The sequence below is a fragment of the Magnolia sinica genome, chromosome 19 (assembly GCF_029962835.1).
Source record: "Magnolia sinica isolate HGM2019 chromosome 19, MsV1, whole genome shotgun sequence".
Taxonomy (NCBI): domain Eukaryota; kingdom Viridiplantae; phylum Streptophyta; class Magnoliopsida; order Magnoliales; family Magnoliaceae; genus Magnolia; species Magnolia sinica.
In genome coordinates, this window is record NC_080591.1 from 37,387,620 (window position 1) to 37,407,656 (window position 20,037).

At 38.6% G+C, this 20,037-nt stretch overlaps 2 long non-coding RNA genes across 2 annotated transcripts; both read right to left on the bottom strand.

The window, feature by feature from the left end:
* Positions 1–672: 672 nt before the first annotated feature.
* Positions 673–3,124, bottom strand: LOC131235022 (uncharacterized). The gene is made up of 3 exons (XR_009165891.1): positions 2,346–3,124; positions 1,342–1,421; positions 673–1,147 (listed from the first exon to the last, which is right to left on the bottom strand). It is a non-coding gene; the product is annotated as an uncharacterized LOC131235022 (long non-coding RNA).
* A 754-nt stretch (positions 3,125–3,878) lies between these two features.
* LOC131235099 (uncharacterized) lies at positions 3,879–6,105 on the bottom strand. The gene is made up of 3 exons (XR_009165936.1): positions 5,994–6,105; positions 5,809–5,910; positions 3,879–4,186 (listed from the first exon to the last, which is right to left on the bottom strand). It is a non-coding gene; the product is annotated as an uncharacterized LOC131235099 (long non-coding RNA).
* Between the last annotated feature and the right edge of the window lie 13,932 nt (positions 6,106–20,037).

A 20,037-nucleotide genomic window follows, 5' to 3' on the forward strand; every position in this document is an offset into this window, starting at 1 on the left:
GAAAGCTAAGACAATCCGGGAACCATGATCATATCCTAAACCAAACCCTAATCCCAGCTTAAGCCCTAATCCGAACCGTAAAAAAAAAAAAAAAAAAACCTAGCCTAACGCTAACCCAACCTAACCCTAACCCAAACCTCAGCCCAAACCCTAAACCTAACATAACTCCAGCTTAAACCTTAATCCTAACCTGAGCCATCACGAGCCATCATTCAAGCCAAAGCATACCCAAACCTTCACCCACAATCAATCCATTTTTCGAGCCACCTCAGGTCATGATTGAGCCAATTTTGGGCCATTTCAAGCACTACCAGAAAATGGGGCAAAGGCTACAGATAAAAACCGTAGCCATAGACCTATGGCTACAGTTTTTATCCATAGCACGACCATAGTCGTAGGTGCCGTAACAATAGCTCATGAACCTATGGCTACGGATTTAATCTATAGCCATAGATCACAATAGCTACAGATATAATCCGTAGCAATTAATCTGTAGCGAAAAAGCACAAACAGCTACGGATATTATTTGTAGCTAAACGTCCCTAGCAATATGCCAAATTTAATAATGGCCACTGTTTTCAGATTACCAGCTACGGTCAATATCTGTAGCTATTGACTACATTTAAATAAATATATATATATATATAATCATTTGTTCATTCAATTACCACCTGCATAATCATTCATTCATTCAATTACAATCATTCATTCATTCAATTACAATCCTTCATTCAATCAATTACAATTACAATTACAATAACGCTGAAAATACAAATCTTGGTGAGTCTGTGTGTACTCGCATATGGCCAGGTACATTCTTCATCTTGGCCTTTGGCTTCATTAGAGAAATTTGCTCGACTTTACCCTGAAATTTCAATGATAAAGAATTGAAAGAGAAGATAGATTTTAATGGTATGTTATTTTTTTCACAAGTAAATAGGCCTTTTTCAGCCATCAGCCAATCACCCACCTAAAGAATCAAAAACCGATTGTTGTCCAAGCCCACTCCTTTTCCTTTCAATTTCTTAGTGACCTCTGTAAAATTACTTCCACTGTCATTTATGTAGTACTTTGAAGAGTTGTTTCAAAATGCAACTCTAGTAATGACAAAGTCACTTCTTGCAACAGCTTCATATATTCCATCATCCTACAAATAGTCATGGCATTCATAAATTGGAATGACCATTGGGGAAAAAAAGGACAAAGTGAAAGAAGTGCATCCACGAGTAATGATGTTTGTAGAGTTTTCCTATTTAGTGTGCTTTCCTTGTGATTGGGTAAGCACCTTTTGTACATATTTTTCTCTAACTAAGGCAATGTGTATATACATTGAGAAAATACCTGCAGGAGGCGTTGCAAATTCAGATGCATTTTGGAGAATCTTCTGTCATCCAACATTTGCTTCTTCAGTGCAAAACTACCTGCATTCAAGGAAATTAGTCTGATGAGTAAGATTATTATTTCTTTATGATCCATCTAGGTATAGGCCCAGTCAGCATATTCCCAGTTAAATACCTAAATGGAGGAAAAAGAAAAATAGAGAAAGAAAATCCCCACTTCATTGTTATCAAGGGTAAGCATTGACTTAAATGGCAAATTTTTTCCTTTTTTAATATATTCATTTACAGTTAACCCCATTTACAGCCATCCAAAAGACTCCTAAAAGTTTAAAATTATAGTTGTTAAGGTGTAAATGATTTATAGCAGTTGTCGCTGGAAACAACAGAGCCTTGTGTAAAGTCTGATACATTGAGCATAATAAAAGGAAAAACAAATCTCAGTAGGATAAACTAATTCAAGGTAATTACGAACCATCAACTAAAAGATGATTTTTTAGAAATTGAAATGGGAACTGAAAAAATGACAAAATGACAAAAAAAAAAAAGCCAGAAAAGAATTCAAATTTAGATACAAATGGCAAAACAGAATACATTTGACTAAAACATTATAACATGGATTCATGCTTTCAGGCGATATATGGAAATACATACATCAATATGCGGGGTGGGACGACTCCAAATTTCTGAAATCCAAGACATGGATAAGGTTATATCTAATCCATGGGTCAGTGTTCATGTTTAGTAATATGGTTTTTTTACTAGAAAGAGTTCACACTAGACATAATGTGCCAGCCTATCCCGAGCCTAGGCAAAGAAGTAGGGTTGATGTAAGGCAAACAACCAGTTATGGAACTTTTGTCAAGCAATGTGAGAATTCCTATTTTGAATATGAATAGAAAAACTGGATTCATCAAAATTAACACATAGAGCTGGAACAAGGATTTGGGACCCTATAATTCTTCAAACTGAACTACATAAAGAATGTCAATGGCAGATGGCACTCACCAACCATTCCTTATGACCCTGGTAACCTTCCTGGTTGAGCCACTTCACAACGATAACCATGACAGTGCCAGATTTTGTTGCCCAAACCTTGCTGCTTGAACCACTTATTAGATAATTTCCAGCTCTGCTTACATACTTCGAATTGACCCCTACACAAACCAAGAACAGAAACATAAAGCATTATCAAAATCTCAACTTCAGTAACAATGAGTTAAAAAAGGTCACGCTTGTGAGCGACCACAAGTTGCAATGAGCAGACCACATCAATTAGCTAACTCAACTGAGTCTTGTTGACCAGGGACCTAGTCACACACTCTTTTTTTTTTTCTTTTTTCTTTTAAGATGACGATCTCATTAATAAACACTAAATACCAGAGTAGAAAGACAACTGTGGAAGGAACCTAATCACAAAATACTCATTACACTATATCCACGGGATTTTAATTTGTGGCACAAGAAACAAAGTACTCCTTACACTTTATCCACAGATGACTTCTTTTTTATGCCAATTCTTTTTCTTTCTTTTTTTGGCATATTATGGCCTACCTAGGAGTTAAACAACCTGATTTTTAGGCCAAAAGTTCTAAACAATGTGGCCCACCTACTGAAAATCTCCCAACTATATTGGCACATGTACCTGTAAATGCAATCATGTTTTCATTACAAACCTCACTTCTTACCTTACACTTCAATTTCCCTAAGTTCTTCCACTCTCTCCATAACTTAAATCTTTTATTTTTATTTTTATTTTTATATTTTATTTTTTACAGAAAGGTGGGAGCACACCACCTATAACTTTGTTGAAAAAAAAAAGTGTACAAACACTCAAGTAAGCTCCAAAACAAAAAAGCGGTCACCCTTGACCTATGAAACCTACAACTCACAACATTAGCCTATGCAATAAAAAGTAAAACTAGTAAAACAGAAAGTACAATAATCTCCAACCATAAAGAGGCGCCCCTGCAGCTACGAAATAGAGGAAATCCAACAACATTGGACAACCAACAACACTGAGACTTTCCCTCAGCAAGACCTCCACCATTGCAGCAACCAACAAACCCAAATAAATGACAGCAGGATGGCAGCACAACAATCCACAACTACACTCTCAAACATAGTACAATAGCCCCAACAAACAAAAGATAGTCCAACAAAACCCCGGTTGCTAACAGAAGCTTCAACAGCTAAACTCCATCTTCCTCATAGACCACCTAACAACAAAACGACAGCACAAGAGACCCAGCCTAGACCAGTCAAAGACACTGGCCACTACCTGAAACATTGGATACAAACCAGAGCCACCGCAGGAAAGAAGAGGGACAAAGCCAAAGAAGCTGCATGGATCCAACCCAAAAAGTTGATATGGTGGGTACCATGGATGGGCCATGAATGAAACATTTTTTTTTCAAATAAAACCTCTAGGCCAGCACCCTAAACAGGGCAGCAACTCCATGTGAACCATGCTGTAAAGAACAGACTGCAATCCATCAAAACATAGATTCTGCAATCCATCAAAATCAACTTTGGAAGGAACAGATTCAAAACATAGATTCTGCAATCCATCAAAATCAACTTTGAAAAGCAACAGATTCAAAACATAGATTCTGCAATCCATCAAAATCAACTTTGGAAAGCAACAGATTCAAAACATAGATTCTGCAATCCATCAAAATCAACTTTGGATCTAAGCCAAATCTAAATTTTCAAAGATTTAATGTAGGCAAATATAAGTTCAGGGGGAATGATTTGAATGTAACCTCCCCATTGCAAATTCCTTCCAGCCATGAGAATTCTTGTACAAGCATGAAAACATCTCATAATCAAAATAGCTGTCTCTTTTCCTTGTAAAACAAAACACAAAAAAGAAAAGAATTAATTAGCGAGATCTATCGAAACCATGAGAATTCAAAGATCAAAAACATGAAAACTCAATTTCTACAGAAATTTCAAAGTAAAGTCATCTCGACATCAAAGATCTAATCAAAACATGCCGTTATGTGAAAGAGAAAAAAAAAAACTAATTACTCATCAGACTATTAGAAACCCAAAAGGCATACCAAATCAAAATACACCAATTCAACAAATACTAGAAAATTAAACCAAAATCAAAATCCCCCGTATATAAGATATTTTAAAATAATAATAATATCATGAAAATGACTAACAACCCACTATGTGATCTACCAAAATCAGAACAATGACATGATTTAAGATATGGAAAAAGAACCCAATTCACCAAACATTACAAAATAAAGCAAAATCAAAATCCTAAAAAGGTATAAATCAAAAGAACCAGAAAATTCGAAATGAAACACTTGAAAGCCTAAAAAGGTTCTATCATAAACAAAAATCTCCAGAAATCAACAATATGACAAGAATCACCAAAAAAAAAAAAAACCTCAAAACCAACACGGATCCTTGAATTGAAGAAATATAACCATCAAGATAGAAATTAACTATCATCAATGCAAGTACACTTCCTTAAATTGCTAAATTGGACTGCGACCAGTTTTTGTTCATGTTGTTGATAATCAACCAACAAGTAGAAAAGTGGAGCACAATTAACAATAAACTTTAGCATGTTTGAGAATTTTCCAATAGCAGGAACACTTTCTGGCTTTCCAAAAGACATGAAAATATGTCAAGGCGAATCATAAGGCTACTGGAAAAGAATTTTGAACACAATTCAAAAGCATTGAATAAGCATCGATGGTGTGAGTGCATGAGTGTTTGTGAGGTGTGAGTGAGAGTGTTAAAAAGAAAAGAAAAAACTATGCTTTCTTTTCCTCAAGTGTCTTGGAAATGAAGTTTTCCGAGAAAGACTTTCTTTCCCATGCTTTTCACAAATTAAAACAAGTCCTTAAGTGAAACCTAAAAATCTCATGAGAAATTTGTAAATTTAAGAAATTTTGGAGAATGAGATTTGTCAGTAGCTAGTATGCTTACAACTACATACCTTTCCAGCGTAAATACGAGGTTCCGATAAATAAACCACTGCAAAACATAAAGCAAATGCATCAATTACCAAGAACCATTGAAGCAGGTGGGACCCATTTCAAATGCAATCATGGCCATGTAAATTATAAAGGTTCTGGCAGAGGTGGCCATGGTGAATATGGTGGTGGTTGTATACAAATCTGAATAGAGAAAAATCCGGTAGCAGACCCTCCCCACACATAAGAATAGAGAAATTCATGCATAAAGAAAATCATTTGTGGTCTCAGCCTAGTCTTGGTAGATGGAAACATAATTTGGAAGGCTTTTTGCCAACAAGCGGCAACTTGAGGTTCGTTTATAAAAAAAAAAAAAAAGAAGGCGCCGGTGACTTGAGGTGCTAATAAAATTGTTAGAGATTAGAATGGTAGTCTACTATTGTGATCACTGAGGCTAAAGACTATGGAAGAATTAGTAAATGTGCTTTGCATTAGGATCCTAAACTTAAAATTCTGCCAAGCAAAATTACCTTCTTGTGTTGCTTCCTATACATAGCCGTCCAGGTAAGCTTGGAAGGCTTAAACCGGTTATGGAACTAGCGCTTGCATTTTGAGTTGGAGAAGAGGAACACCTGTGAGAAAGAAGAATAAAGGGAGTTCAGGATTAAAACAAGAAAAACTCAGTTCCAAATTCACAGTCATTTAGGATGTTTACCTGGGAATCAGGTCTCACAAATCTGATACCCTTTCCTGGGTATATCTTAGCACCATTGAAACGACACAGTTCTGTCCTGAAAAATTCGTAACATCAATGTTGGTATAATCTTATGGTACCATTGTAGGTGGAGCCAAAAGCATGAAAGAACCAACAAAAACGAGGGATTGTAATAAGACCCACTCAAAATTCAGGTTATTTTGTATAGGCTAAATGTAAGTTTGATTTCAAGTTAAATGGACTCATAAAGTGGCAAAACTCATGCAATAATAGAGGCCCTGAAATTCGAGTTTACAACATGCTGGGCGGAAATTTTCCTTAAAAAGAAGCCAGTTCTACATGCAGCTTTAATGCATGTCCTCTGTGCTCTAGTAGGCAAAGTAATCAGTAGATTCCAGTATGAAACTTCAGGCCTCCATTCCCCTTGATGCAGATCACTTTTCACTTATATCATTGAACATTTTTCATCCTTTCTGTAATAAAAAACTAAGAAAAAATAGGTAGGAGAAATGGGTTGTTTGTGCTAGAGTTTGCTTCAGGCTTCTACAATTCATAGTTTACAAGTACAATAACTGTTTCTCCAGGGAGCAGGTTAGGTGTTATCTGGGTAACATGTTAGCAGGTGTTTCCTCCACCATGGGAGTCCACCTTGATGTATGTATTGTATATCCACTCCATCCATCAGTTTTTCCAGCTCACTTTAGGACATGATCCCAAAAATGAAGTAGATAGAAATCTTTAGTGGATCACACCACTGGAAACAAAGATCATTGAATGCCCACCATTAAAAACTTCCTAGGGCCCACCATAACATTTATTTGCCATCCAACCTGTTGATTCGACCACACAGACCTAGATGAAGGGAAAACACAAATATCAACTTGATTTAAAACTTTTGTGACCCCAAGAAGTTTTCAATGTCGGGATTCAATCCCTACTGTGTGGTCCACTTGAGATTTGGATCTGCTTTTTGGGACCATGACCTAGAATGAGCTGGAAAAACAGATGGATGGCGTGGATAGGTTGGACATCATTCACACATGACATGTTGCTAATTACAAGCTAGTTGAATGAGAACTTCATCATCCAATTAGTTACATGCTGAAATAAAGTTTAGCTCACTCATGATCAAATATGGTTTACAATTTCACCATTTTTCATGAAGAAACAAGAAATAAAACAGCATAAGGCTAAGTACAAGTTACAACCTTACAAGAATTCCTAATCGCTAGTTCACAGTAAGATCTCACTTAGTATTAGCAGGGGAACTGCTAAAGCAATTATTGTTGAGATGGGGATCTCCACAAATTTGAGAATTTTGTAAGAAACCCAAAAGCACAGATTCAGCTGAAACGAAAGCAATAGGACACTTTAACTAGGCACTTTATCAACCAATCACATGATCATATAATCCAAAGCTACTTCCTTAACTAGCAGTCCAGATTCAACAAGCAAAATTAGATGGTTAACAACATTCTAAACTATGCTCCTTGCACAATGCAACCCCACAAGCTTGGTAGTCTGGACTGCAATACATGGATGCCACATGTACGGTGGATAAGGCAGGTACCAGAACCATCCAATTGCTCAGTGGTTCCAAAAATAAAATGGTTAGCTGTCCTAATTTAGTGAGCAAAATCAGATTGTCATGATCACCTATCAATGTGAATTGTGAATTTCAAGGTATGCTACACTGGCAATGGAGCCTGCAATTTTTGGGCACTTTAGATTGCCATAAATAATTCTAGCATGTAAATTGATGATGCACTGCAACTTAAAACAGTGGGACAAGCCATGCAAATTCTCAGGGCAATAATAAATAATTCAATTGCAAATGAGTCTGGATCACCTACCATATGGTATGCTCGAATAACCATCAGTCCAGCATACTCTCCAGGGTTGCAAGGAGAAAATGAAAATGGCTAACCATTGTATAAGTGGTGATGGACAGCTTCACTGTCCTTGCAGCCGAGATTCCTTTTACAAATCACTCTTCACCTACAAAACATGGATGGATTCACATATGGGAACGAAATGTAACTAAACCAACTCAAAATGATGTGCATTTTCAAATGAAGAATTATGCATGTCCTACTCATGAGCAACAAATAGATGTAATTATAATCACATAATGGATTGTTTGATGAACTACACATGTGCATTCTTGACAAGAGATGTACCAGATGCTTGAATTTGAATTATGCAGCTCCAATCCTTCCACATGCAACATCCACCTGAAAGAATGCGCATAACCGTCATGTTTGAGTAATCAATATAAGAATGTACAAGTAAAACCATAAAACCAGAGATACTGCACTTTCAGGATCTCCTCCATAGTTAACGATCTCATTCTAAAGCCTTTCTCCCTCCTCCTTTACCCGGGCTTGGGACCGGCAATGCAAGGAGTTGCATTGGCGGAGTTAAAAAAGGGCTTAGGCTCCATTTGGTTTTCAAAAAAAATGTTTTCATAAACATGAGCACCTCTAACATCCTACACAATTTTAAAAAAATAAATAAAAACCATGATGCCAAGCATAAAATTTCTTAGTGCCTATGGATCAACCATAATGCTTTGCCAAAGTTCAAAGCTTTTCTCTTATATCAAATGGAGATCTTTGATTTTGTGTGAATAGGGCAGCAGAATTCCTAATCAAAAATATTTGAATGGCACTTAAAGTTAATTTTCAGTTATTTAACAAGCTGTGCATAGAAATTAGTAATTGTGATGTCCCTGCTGATGAATAGAATCCAACATAAGCCCAAAGTAATGTCCTAAACAATCATGGATTCAGTAGTAGGAGTACCATGTTCAAAGCATCAGATTTAATAGAACGATCACCAACAGATCAAATAAATCCTTTCAAAATATACTTTTACTAATGCAATATTACTTCTTCCTTTTTAACAAATATAAGAATAAGTAAAAGAGGCAATGGAATCTATGGAAGATGAAAGAGAGCCCTACATGCATGTTGAAAGAATAGGAAACCTAAGCCTTATCTGTATATCTCCATATCTGTGCAATCAATAACAATTACAAACAGGGAGCAAACAAATGCCACAAAGTAGAGCCTCAGTCAGTTACTAGCATGAATATGAGCCTGTCCAATAATGGTGCTACCACTGTGAATGAGGAAAAGGCGACTCTGTTAGACATTGAGAATCATAAAGAGCTTAATGCTAGTGGAGATCAGTTCCCTGTTGGGAGTGGCGACAACCTGATAGGCGCTTTGGTTGAAAATCCCTCTATTCCTTTTTAAGCTGACATGGGTCTTGATGGGACTGCCATTCTAAATTCAATGACTAGGGAAGAGAAGATGGTAGTTGATCATCCAGCAGGTGATTCTAGAAATGATGTTCAAGTTGTAGAGGAAGATAAAGCTTGTGATTCAGGAAACCATGTTGAAGCTGCAGGTGAAGAACATACTACAGCAAATATTAATAGTTATGTCGAATCCAAGTTACTGGTTGAGGATCATTCCTCTATTTCAGAAGGCTAAAACCCAGATGCTCTTCCTATCAAGCAAGTTGGTCATCCCCTGACAACTGATGTAGGAGACGGTGGTAACTTGGTTGCGGTTGAGATAGAAGAGAAAGCAATAGATGGGGTTGATCAGACTCAAACAGCTGTAGGGAGCATAGAAAAGGTGATGACCGATGAGGTTGATCAAATTCAAATGGCCACTCATTCTACGTCAGATGTGGGTGGAGACATGAAATGCAAAAATATATAGGCAAGCATAGAACTGGATAGTGAGAGATAATAACATCCGAGTGCTCCAATACGTGAGTATGCAGATGCTGAAAAAAAAACTTGTTGTCAACCGTTCGATGTTCTCGGAATTCGACAAAGCCATTGATTCAACATTCTCTTCATAATCTTCAAGGTCCATCAATGTTTTCTTCACAATATCCACGGCCCATGAAATGAAATCCTAAAATCCCCAAATCCCCAATTTGTAAAATCAGAAAAATCCAAATTCAGGGTCCACATTCAAATCTGTAAGCCCTAAAATCCCCAAATCCCTAAATGAGGGTCCATATTCGAATTGGAAATCCACAAATTACTAAATCACCAAATTCATAAATCAACATTGAGATTGAGAGAGATTGAGATTGAGAGAGAGAGAGAGAGAAAGAAATACCTCGCGGTCGAGGATGGGCAGGGAGAGAGAGAGAGAGAAGTGGAGCCGTCCGAACGAGTCCCTCACACAGTCGACGATGGGCAGGGAGAGAGAGAGAGAAGTGGGGAGAAGACAGAGAGAAAGCAGCGAGAGAGAGAAGTGGGCTCACGCAATAATGAAAAACGCAGCGGGCTCTTTTGTTTTTCATGGGCGCGGCAGCCAAATTGAGATGAACGGTCATGTTAGGGGCTCCGAGTGGCCCACCATGATGTATGTCATTTATCTATGCCTTCCATTCAATTAAAAGAATTATTTAGGGATTTATCCCAAAAAATGAGGCAAATAGAAGACTCACATGTACCACACCACAAATCAACAAAAGACACTTAATCTCCATTGTTTCCTATGGTGTGGTCCACTTGAGCTTTAAACTTACCTAATTTTAGAGCCAATGCATTAAAATGATCTGTTAAAATGGATGGACGGCTTAGAGTGAACACAAAAATTGTGGTGGCCCCCCCATAAAACTTATAAGAGACCATCAATACGAGTAAAGGCTACAGATGATTGGAGTATCAAGCTACGGATTAAATTTGTAGTAATATAGCTACGCTTTATATCCGTAGCTGAAGACTCCAGTCATTCGTAGCCTTTGCTCGTTTTTTTGGTAGTGAAGCCAAATATCCAAAACGGACTTTGTTCCACTCTCAGGACCCAAAAAAGGGCCCACCGACCAAAATTCAGGAGAAACTGTACCAGAGCGGTAATCCGACTACCGCCGGCTCTCAAAAATTTACGCGGCTCTAGCTGGACGAGCTTCGGACGAAACCCAGCCCGGGCAGTATTCCGATTACCGCCGCTTGCGGGGCGCGTGTGTCCTCCGAGCAACAACTGTCACAGTGCCCGAAAGTTAACTTTCATATGGATTTACCCCCCCCCCCAGCCCACCTATTTACCGTTTTGCTAACATCCAAGAGCCAATGAGAGCACGCCACATGACATTCCTCTCTCCTCAACCAATCCCAAGCTGCCATGTCAGCTTTTACCCCTCTCAAACTCAACAATTACATCAATGCCATTGGAGAAGGTTATAAATAGCCCTCTCCTCTTTACATTTCAAGCAACAACTTCTCATTTCCAAAGCTAAGTGAGAGAGAGAGGGAGAGAGGGAGAAAAAGAGTGAGGGTGAGGAGGAGCTCCCAAGCATCCAAGTCCATATTTTTCAGTTATTCCCTTAGCCTACTCCCTACCTTCCCAACCATCCCAATTCTCAAGTCTAGCCCGGATTGATCATGGCTCAGTCCATGTCTTAGCCTACTCAAGATCAATTCAAAGATCCATTCATTTTATATACAAGCATTCATCATGACATCTATTCCCTTCTCAACCTCCCTGCTTCTCTAGATCTCTAGTGAATGTACGCTCTGTGACTTGCCGAACATCGGATCCTATCACATCAAAAACTCCTAGCAATATAGTCTATTTTTCTTTACCTTTTGGCATAAGCATCATTACATATGCTTTTTAGACACATTCCCAAACGTGTGCTCTATAGCTTGCTGAAATTTCGGATCTTGCTACATCAGAAATCCATGCGTGCCTAGTCTTATCCCAACTATAACATCCATCCCTTGAGATTTACTTACCACACCAAGCAGAGACCGTACATTCATACGGGCAGAGAGGTGCCTAACACCTTCCTTCTTTGTAACTAAGGTCTCTTATTCGGAATCCCGGATCGCAGACCAGGAGTCAATCTAAGGTAGGAGAGTCTTTGGATTTCTCTAACCTTACATATTCCGCGGTTTCTAGTCGACTACGTGATTCTAAGATTAATTGGCTAGTGGTGACTCCAACATCCACAAATCAGCCTAATCACCCCCACAAATTGAACCCAAAACACACCAACCTGCGTGGGTGCTGATTTCCAGCGTTCACACCATTAAAAGCTTCCGAGGAGTCATAATAGTTTTGAATCAAGCTGATATATGTGTTATCCCTTTATCCAAAGTTTGTGTGACATACACGTAATCAGGAAAATAAACATGGCAGTCAACCCTATGAATATTTTTAATGGTGTGCATCCAATCACCACTCTTTCCTGTGGTACGGTACACCTGAGATTTGGATGTACCTTATTTCTGGGCTCATGCCTAAAAAAAAAAAAAGATGAACGTCGTCACTACGCAATCTGAGTCCTTCGATCAGTGGCCTACAACTAGAAATGAAGAGCAAAGAATGCTACTCCACAGTAGGAAATAGTTGATTTTTGGATGATTTGATCCTGGGCTTATGACAGTCCATGACATGTGTCAGAAATATTCAAAATTTTGATGGTTTACGATCGTCCTAAATGAATCTTATATATTTTTGTACATTTCTGATCCACGGTGGAGCCGATCAGGACAACCGTCTGTATCACTAAAATGAGGGACACACATGTACAGAATCAGCTCAGCCTCACAGACATGGGGACCTAAAATAACTCTAGTCAAAGAGACATTGTCCACATTTGGACGAGTTAAAATCAGACTAGCTGTCTGGGTGTTGACGTCACCAAGTTCTGTGAGCCCCACTAAGATGCATATCTTATATCCAAGCCGTCTGTCCAATTGGTGAGAACGTTTTAGGGCAGGAGCCAAAAAATGAGGTAGATCCAAATTTCAAGTTGACCACACCATAGAAAGCAGTAGGAATTGAACCTCTACCATTGAAAATTTCCTTGAAGTCACGTAAGTTTTGGATCAATCTGATATTTGTTTTTTCCTCATTTTATCCAGTTCTGTGTAACCTCATGAACAGGTTGGATGGAAAACATCATGGTGGCCTTGGAAAGGTTTCAACTATGAGAATTATTGTCCCAAATACTTTATCTGATGTGGACTACTTGAGTTTTGGATTAGCCTTATTTCTGGAATAATCTCTTAAAATGAATGGAAAGTGTGGATATAAGATATACATCATAATGAGCTCACAGAACTTGGTGACGTCAACATACCACCAAGGTCGGGCGAAACACCACGCAATTAGCTTGCGCGGTCTGTCTGAATCAGCTGATGTGCCACGCGGACGCGGATTGCGTCCTGCCCGGCGCGTCTCTGGCACCAAACGAACAGTTCTGTGGGCCAGCCCACCGTGATGTATCTGTTTATTCCTGCTGTTAATTCCTTTTCTCAAATCATTTTAAGAAATGAACACAAAAATGAGATAGATTAAACACTCAAATGGACCACACCACAAATGACTCTTTCATTTAGTGTAACTGGCATTTAATGGTTCGTGCGTTTAATGCAACCAAGCTTATTATTTGGCGTGGTCCACTTGAACGTTGGATTTGTCTCAATGTTTTGATCGTGCCTTAAAATGATATAAAAAAAAGGGATGGATAGTTTGGATATAAAGATACATCATGGTGGGCCCACCCACAAAAATGTCCGTTGGAGGCTAGAGACGGGTAGAGCAATCCGCGTCCGTACCACATCCGGAAGCGGATTGGCTGGTGGAACAGACATCAGCCATCTATCTAGTATACTAAGGTCAGCAAGTTTCATGGGTCCTATCACGAGGTATTTGACATATTCAGGCCGTTTATGCATTTGGCGACCTGTAGTAACAATTGAGCCAAAAAATAAGACATATAAATATCAAGTAGACCACACTGTAAAAAGCAGCGAGAGATTGAACGTCTGTCATTAAAATCTTTTTGGAGGTCATGAAAGTTTTAAATCAATTTAATATGTTTTTTTTTCATCTTCATCTAGGTCTTTTTGACCTTATGATCATGTTGGATAGAAAATAAACATTATAATGGGCCTCATGAATGTTTTAACTGTAAAAATCATTATTCTCACTACTATTTCTATTGTGGTCCATTTGAGCCTGGGATATGATTCATCTTTTGGCTCACGCACTAAAATGATCTCTAGAAATGGATTACCAGTGTGGATATAATAAATACATCATTCTGGGGCTCATTTAACTTTGATGCCCTTTAAACCGTTAGTACAACTCCGAGCTTGAGGTGCGCTAGGGATCGTCTTGCACAGAACGTACCCACACCAACTATATCGCTAGTGTGTGGTGCACCAGCCAATATGCTTCTACCACGTATCAGTCTAGAGCTGGGCATCGGTCTGGATCGGATCGGATCCGGGCCAACTTGATCTGATCCGAAATCTCATTGGCCTGACCTGAACTCGAACCGATCCGTTACCGAGTCTGGGTCACCTGACTCGGACCAATCCAAAATGTGGATTGTCTAATCCGATCCGAACCCGGCTCGGTCAGGAAAATCGAGTCGGATCGGATTAGGCTAGGTTCGGATCAGTCCAGATGTGAGTTATTATATATCACGTGTGCAATATTGGAGTGCCGGTATATCATGTGTCATACGGAGTAGGAGTATCATACAAGAAAAGCAAGCTCTCATTCGTTTTTCCCTCTTTTTCAATCGTTTTTCCTTCTCTCTCTCTCGTCCTTTCTAGGTGTCCTTTTCTCTTTTGCTTTCCACCCAAAATGGAGAAAGGAAACCCTAGCTCAAAAATCCAATAGATGTTCCATTTCCAGTTGGTAGAAGATGGAATCGTCAGTCGAGCTATCGATGCTCCATCGGTACATCGTCGTTCCTCTCTCTCTCTCTCTCTCTCTCTCTCTCTCTCTCTCTCTCTCTCTCTCTCTCTCTCTCAGCTATTGCTATAGATTGATGGGAGTATCGTTTCGTTGCAGTCGCTGTTCGGGTTCTTTTGATATTTGATTTGGATTTTTTTTTTTTAATTTCTGCTATAAATTAACGTGATTTGGGTGTGAGAGATTGATTGCTGAGATGATTTTTTTTTATTTTTTTTTGGATATTGTTTTAGAATTTGATTGTTGGAAGGTGGCAGACGTAAAGCTTGTATGCTTTGATGACTGAGATTCTTGTTGTTAATTAACAACACTAGAGTTGTATACGCTTTGACACATCTGATGGTTGTTGTATTTTATCCGCTGTAGAAATTGATAGTTGGTGCTACCACTTGCCGGTGATATCTTCTCCATGTTAGAGCTTTAAAGTAGCTGTTATATTGAGAGCAAGGTCCGGATCGTATCCCGGATTGGATCGAATTGGATCCAATCGGATCGGGTCGGATTAGGTCCAATCCGAACTCGACCGAAAAAGATTTCGGATATGGATGAAGCTACCCGATCTGCATCGATCTAGACCGTCGGTTTGGTTCGAATCGGATCAAATTGGGTCTGATTGGGTCGGATCCACCAGATCGGATCTGAAATGCTCAGCTCTACATATCACCGGCCTAGCTGGTGTGGGTACCTGTCGTGTGAAGATGAGCACTGACAAGTTGTATGAACTGTTCAAAGAAGATCAAAGTTACGTGGGACCCACCATGATATATTTATTATAACCATAGCATTCACGTGAAATAATTTATAATTATGATCCAAAAATAATTTATATCCAAAGCTCAAGTGGACTATAGAACAAATAACAGTGGGATAATGATTATCACCCTTAATACTTTTGCAGGGCATATCATAAAGTTTATTTTTCATCCAATATGTTAATAAGTACACGCAGCCTCGATCAAGAGATCAAATAAAAATCATATTAATTCAAAACTTCTGTGACTCCGTGAGGCTTTCAATGGTACGCGTTCAATCTCCCGTGACTTTTTGTAGTCAACTTCATCATTGGATCTATCTTTGTTTTTATTAGCTCAAGTTTTAGGACGTGCTCAGCAAGTGGAGAGGATTTGGATATAGGAACCGGTTGGCTGGTGTACCACACACCAGCTATATAGCTGCTGTATAGGTACGTGTTGTGCAAGACGAGCACTGACGCTCCTCCATCTCCGAGTTGTACGAACGGTTCAAAGGAGATCAAAGTTACATGGCCCCACAGTGATGTATTTATTATATCTACACTATTCATCTATTTTTAGAGATTATTTTAGAGAATTATTGAAAAAATGAATCATATCCCAAGATCAACTAGACCACACTACAAATAGCAGCGGGGATAATGATTTTCACCGTTAAAAAAATCATAGGACCCACCATAACGTTTAATATCCATCCAATATGTTCATAAGGTAACAAAGACCTGAATGAAGAAGAAAAACAAATTTCATGTTGATCCAAAACTTCTATGACCCTAAAAGGGTTTCAACTGTAGATGTTCAATCCCCCACTGCTTTTTGCAGTGTGGTCTACTTGATAGTTAGATATGTATTATTTTTCTTATCAAGCTTTGCGATGAGCTCGCCAAATGGATGGACCGCTTGGATATTACACGTAACTCATGATAAGATTTACAGAACTTGTTGATGCCAATACACCGGCTATATAGCTGTGTGGTACACCGCCCAATCCACTTCCTGTAACTTTGATCTCCTTTGACCCGGGAGCGGCAGCGCTTGTCTTGCGACGATCGCTGCTGTATGTTCCTGATTGCAATCGGACGCGGATTAGATACGGACAGGTTGATTAGCGAGAGTCGCTATTGAAGTGATGTCACCAAGCTATGTGGGACCTATCATTATGTATGTGTTGTATCCACACCATCCATTCATTTGGAGAGATACTATTAGGGCATGAGACAGAAAAATGAGAAATTAACAACTGTAGACCCCACCTTTTATCCAATGGTTTTTTTGGAGCAAGACAAACTTAAGTTGCAAACTTAGACCTCCACGTACTGACAATGAAAATCGGTTCGAAAATACCCCTCCTTTCACGGAAACGGGATTGGGCACCCCCCTGCCACCCGCCAATGGCGGATGGTTGGTGGTCCGTGGGCCCCACCATGATGTATGCTGTTCATATATTTTTTCAGATCATTTTATGATATGAGACCAAAAATGAAGTATATCCAAATCTCAAGTGTACCACATTACAGGAAATAGTGTTGAATGCACGTCGACTATTAAAAACTTTTTGAGGGCCCACTGTGATGTTTGTGAGAAATCCTCCCCATCTAAGCTCATTCATAAGGTCACAAAGATTTGAATGAAGAGGAAAAATAAATTTCATAATGATCCAAAACTTCTGTAACCCCTAAAAGGGTTTCAATGGTAGACATTCAATTCCCCACTGCCTTTTACAGTGTGGTCCACTTGATAGTTAGATCTATCTTATTTTTTGTCTCAAGCCTTAATATGAGCTCTCCAAATAGATGGACGGTTTGGATATAACACAGACCTCATGATGGACCCAGCAAAGCAGCACAACAATAATCTTTTTTTTAAAAAAAAGACTGCCATATGGCGGCGGTGCCAGCGAAGTGTGGCAGATTTATTTATTTATTTATTTATTTTTGCAAGGAGAACTTTTTACCCCTTAAATTTTTCTCTAATACATAATTATGTAAATATGTATATATAAGTATATAAAAATATTTTTCTATCTTTTAATTCATTTCTTTGTCTATTTATTTAACAAACATATCTCCCAACTAGAATGATTTACTTAACGTACCACATATGATTTTGGGGTAGGAGAAGCTAATTTAGCCAACCAACCTAGTTATTTTCTAAGATTCCATCGGGTCGATGGTCGAAAATCTATTTCATTCATTTCGTGGTCAATTTCAATCACATCACGGTCAAACTGAAAATTTAGCAGGGCAAATATGAAATTGAGCAAGGTAAACTAAAAATTGAGCGGGGCAAACTAGAAATTGAGCGGGGCAAACTGAAAATTGAGCGGGGCAAACTGAAAATTGAGTGGGGCAAACATAAAATTGAGCGGGGAAAACATGAAATTGAGCGGGGCCAACGAGAAATTGAGCGGGGCAAACATGAAATTGAGCGGGGCAAACTAGAAATTTAGCAGGGCAAAATGAAAATTGAGCAGGGCAAACATGTACATTAAATAAATACTTTTTTTCTCTTTTTTTTTTAGTTTTTATGTTACTTAGAAGGTGTTTGATTAAACACCTGTAAAACCATTGTCTTTATTTGTAAAACAGTGGGTTTTTAAAGTCGCAGTTTAGGTGTTTGTGAAAATGCCTCAATGGTGAACTCGTCTTGATCTTGGCTCGAACTCGGCCCGAGCTGGCCGAAGCTGCTGACCGAACCGAGCCGAGCTGGCCAGTCAGGCTCAAGGACTGATTCGAGCTGAGTTCGAGGTGAGGTCAGCCAGTGTTCGAGCCGAGTCGAGTTGAGGCCAGCTCAACTCGGTTCGACTCGATGTACACCCCTAATGATATTTATGTGCCATTTAAACTGTTCATAGAACTATTACCACTCAATAAACTATTGGAACAAATATAATCCTAATACAAAACTTCTATCACCGCTCGACATTCAATCCCACTGTTTCGTGTGGTATAGCCCACATAAGTTTAATTTGAATATGCCTGATTTTTATAATCATGTCTTATTATGGCCTTTCAAAATAGAAGTGCAGGGTGGATTTGTCATGGACATCTCCATGGGCCCACACAGCCTCAGGTACATGGAACTTATTTTAAAAAATGAGGAGTAGATGAGGTGCGGCCTGACCTCACCGAAGAGAGCGGCCCATGCCGTGGACCTACCTTGATGTATGTATTCTATATCCACTCTGGCCTCCATTTGTACGGATCATTTTATGGCATGAGCTTGAAAACGAAGGAGATAAGTAAACCATACAATAGGAAGCAATGGTGATTAAACATCTTACCATTAAAACTTCAAATGGCTCGCAATAATGTTTATTTGTCATCCAACCTATTGAGTAGATCACATAAAATTAGAAGAAGGAATTTTTTATTTTTTATTTTAAAACAAATATCAGGTTGATCTAAAAATTTTGCGTCCTATTAATTGTCTAACACCTCTTTTCCTTATGGTATAGTCCACATGAGAATTGGAACAACTTCATTTTAGAACTCATGTCCTAAAATAATTTACTAAAATGAATGGACAACATGGATAAAAATAAATACATCAAGGTGGGCCTCATGGTAAGGGTTGCAACACTCTGGGTGAGGCTGGGGTGTACCTAATATACTCTTGAAAATTGAGTGGCTTTTCACTTATAAGACAAGACATAGCAAATTGTTTGCATTTTCTCTACTTGTGCAATCGTTTGCATTCAGCGGGGCAAACTGAAAATTGAGTAAGGCAAACTAGAAATTGAGTGTGTGAGATCTAATTGTAATGACACAGCTTTCAAGGTGACTTGAAAGAAGCATAATTGTGGTTTGAATGCTAGTTCCTCAGCATTACTTCTAGGAAACGTCATTATCTTGTGAATGTTTACAATTCAATTCATCTGTGCATTGATACAATGAGTCCTATGCATTTGAAGGTCTAATGACATTTGGGAAATTCGTTGTTGAAATATTGTTTTCTAATGACACCTTGCGTATTCAAGAACTCTAGACTCTCTAATGGTGAGTATTGTGTATTTTAGATAGCTCCTCTCATTGAAGAACTAAATTACTTACAGCAATTATTGATGCTTAGTGTGGATATAATGCACAACAAAATGCTACTAAGATGCTTGAGGAGGTTGGGAGGTACGGATAAATATCAACCACATTTTGATATTTATCTTTTTTGATACATCATATATTGAGCCATTTTAATTAAAATGTCAGGATTCTCGGGGACAGAGGAATCTATGTTTTGGTACGTGTCTTATTCTTCAATTTTCAATTTGCCTCACTCAATTTCTAGTTTGCCCCGCTCAATTTCTACTTTACCCTGTTCAATTTTTAGTTTTCCCCGCTCAATTTCTAGTTTGCCCTATTTAATTTTCAGTTTATCCCGCTCAATTTCATGTTTGCCCTGCTCAATTTTTAGTTTGTCCCGCTCAATTTTCAGTTTGCCTCGCTCAATTTCATGTTTGCCTTGCTCAATTTCTAATTTGCCCCTCTGAAATTCATGTTTGCTCAGCTGAAATTCATGTTTCCCCCCGCTGAATTTCAAGTTTGT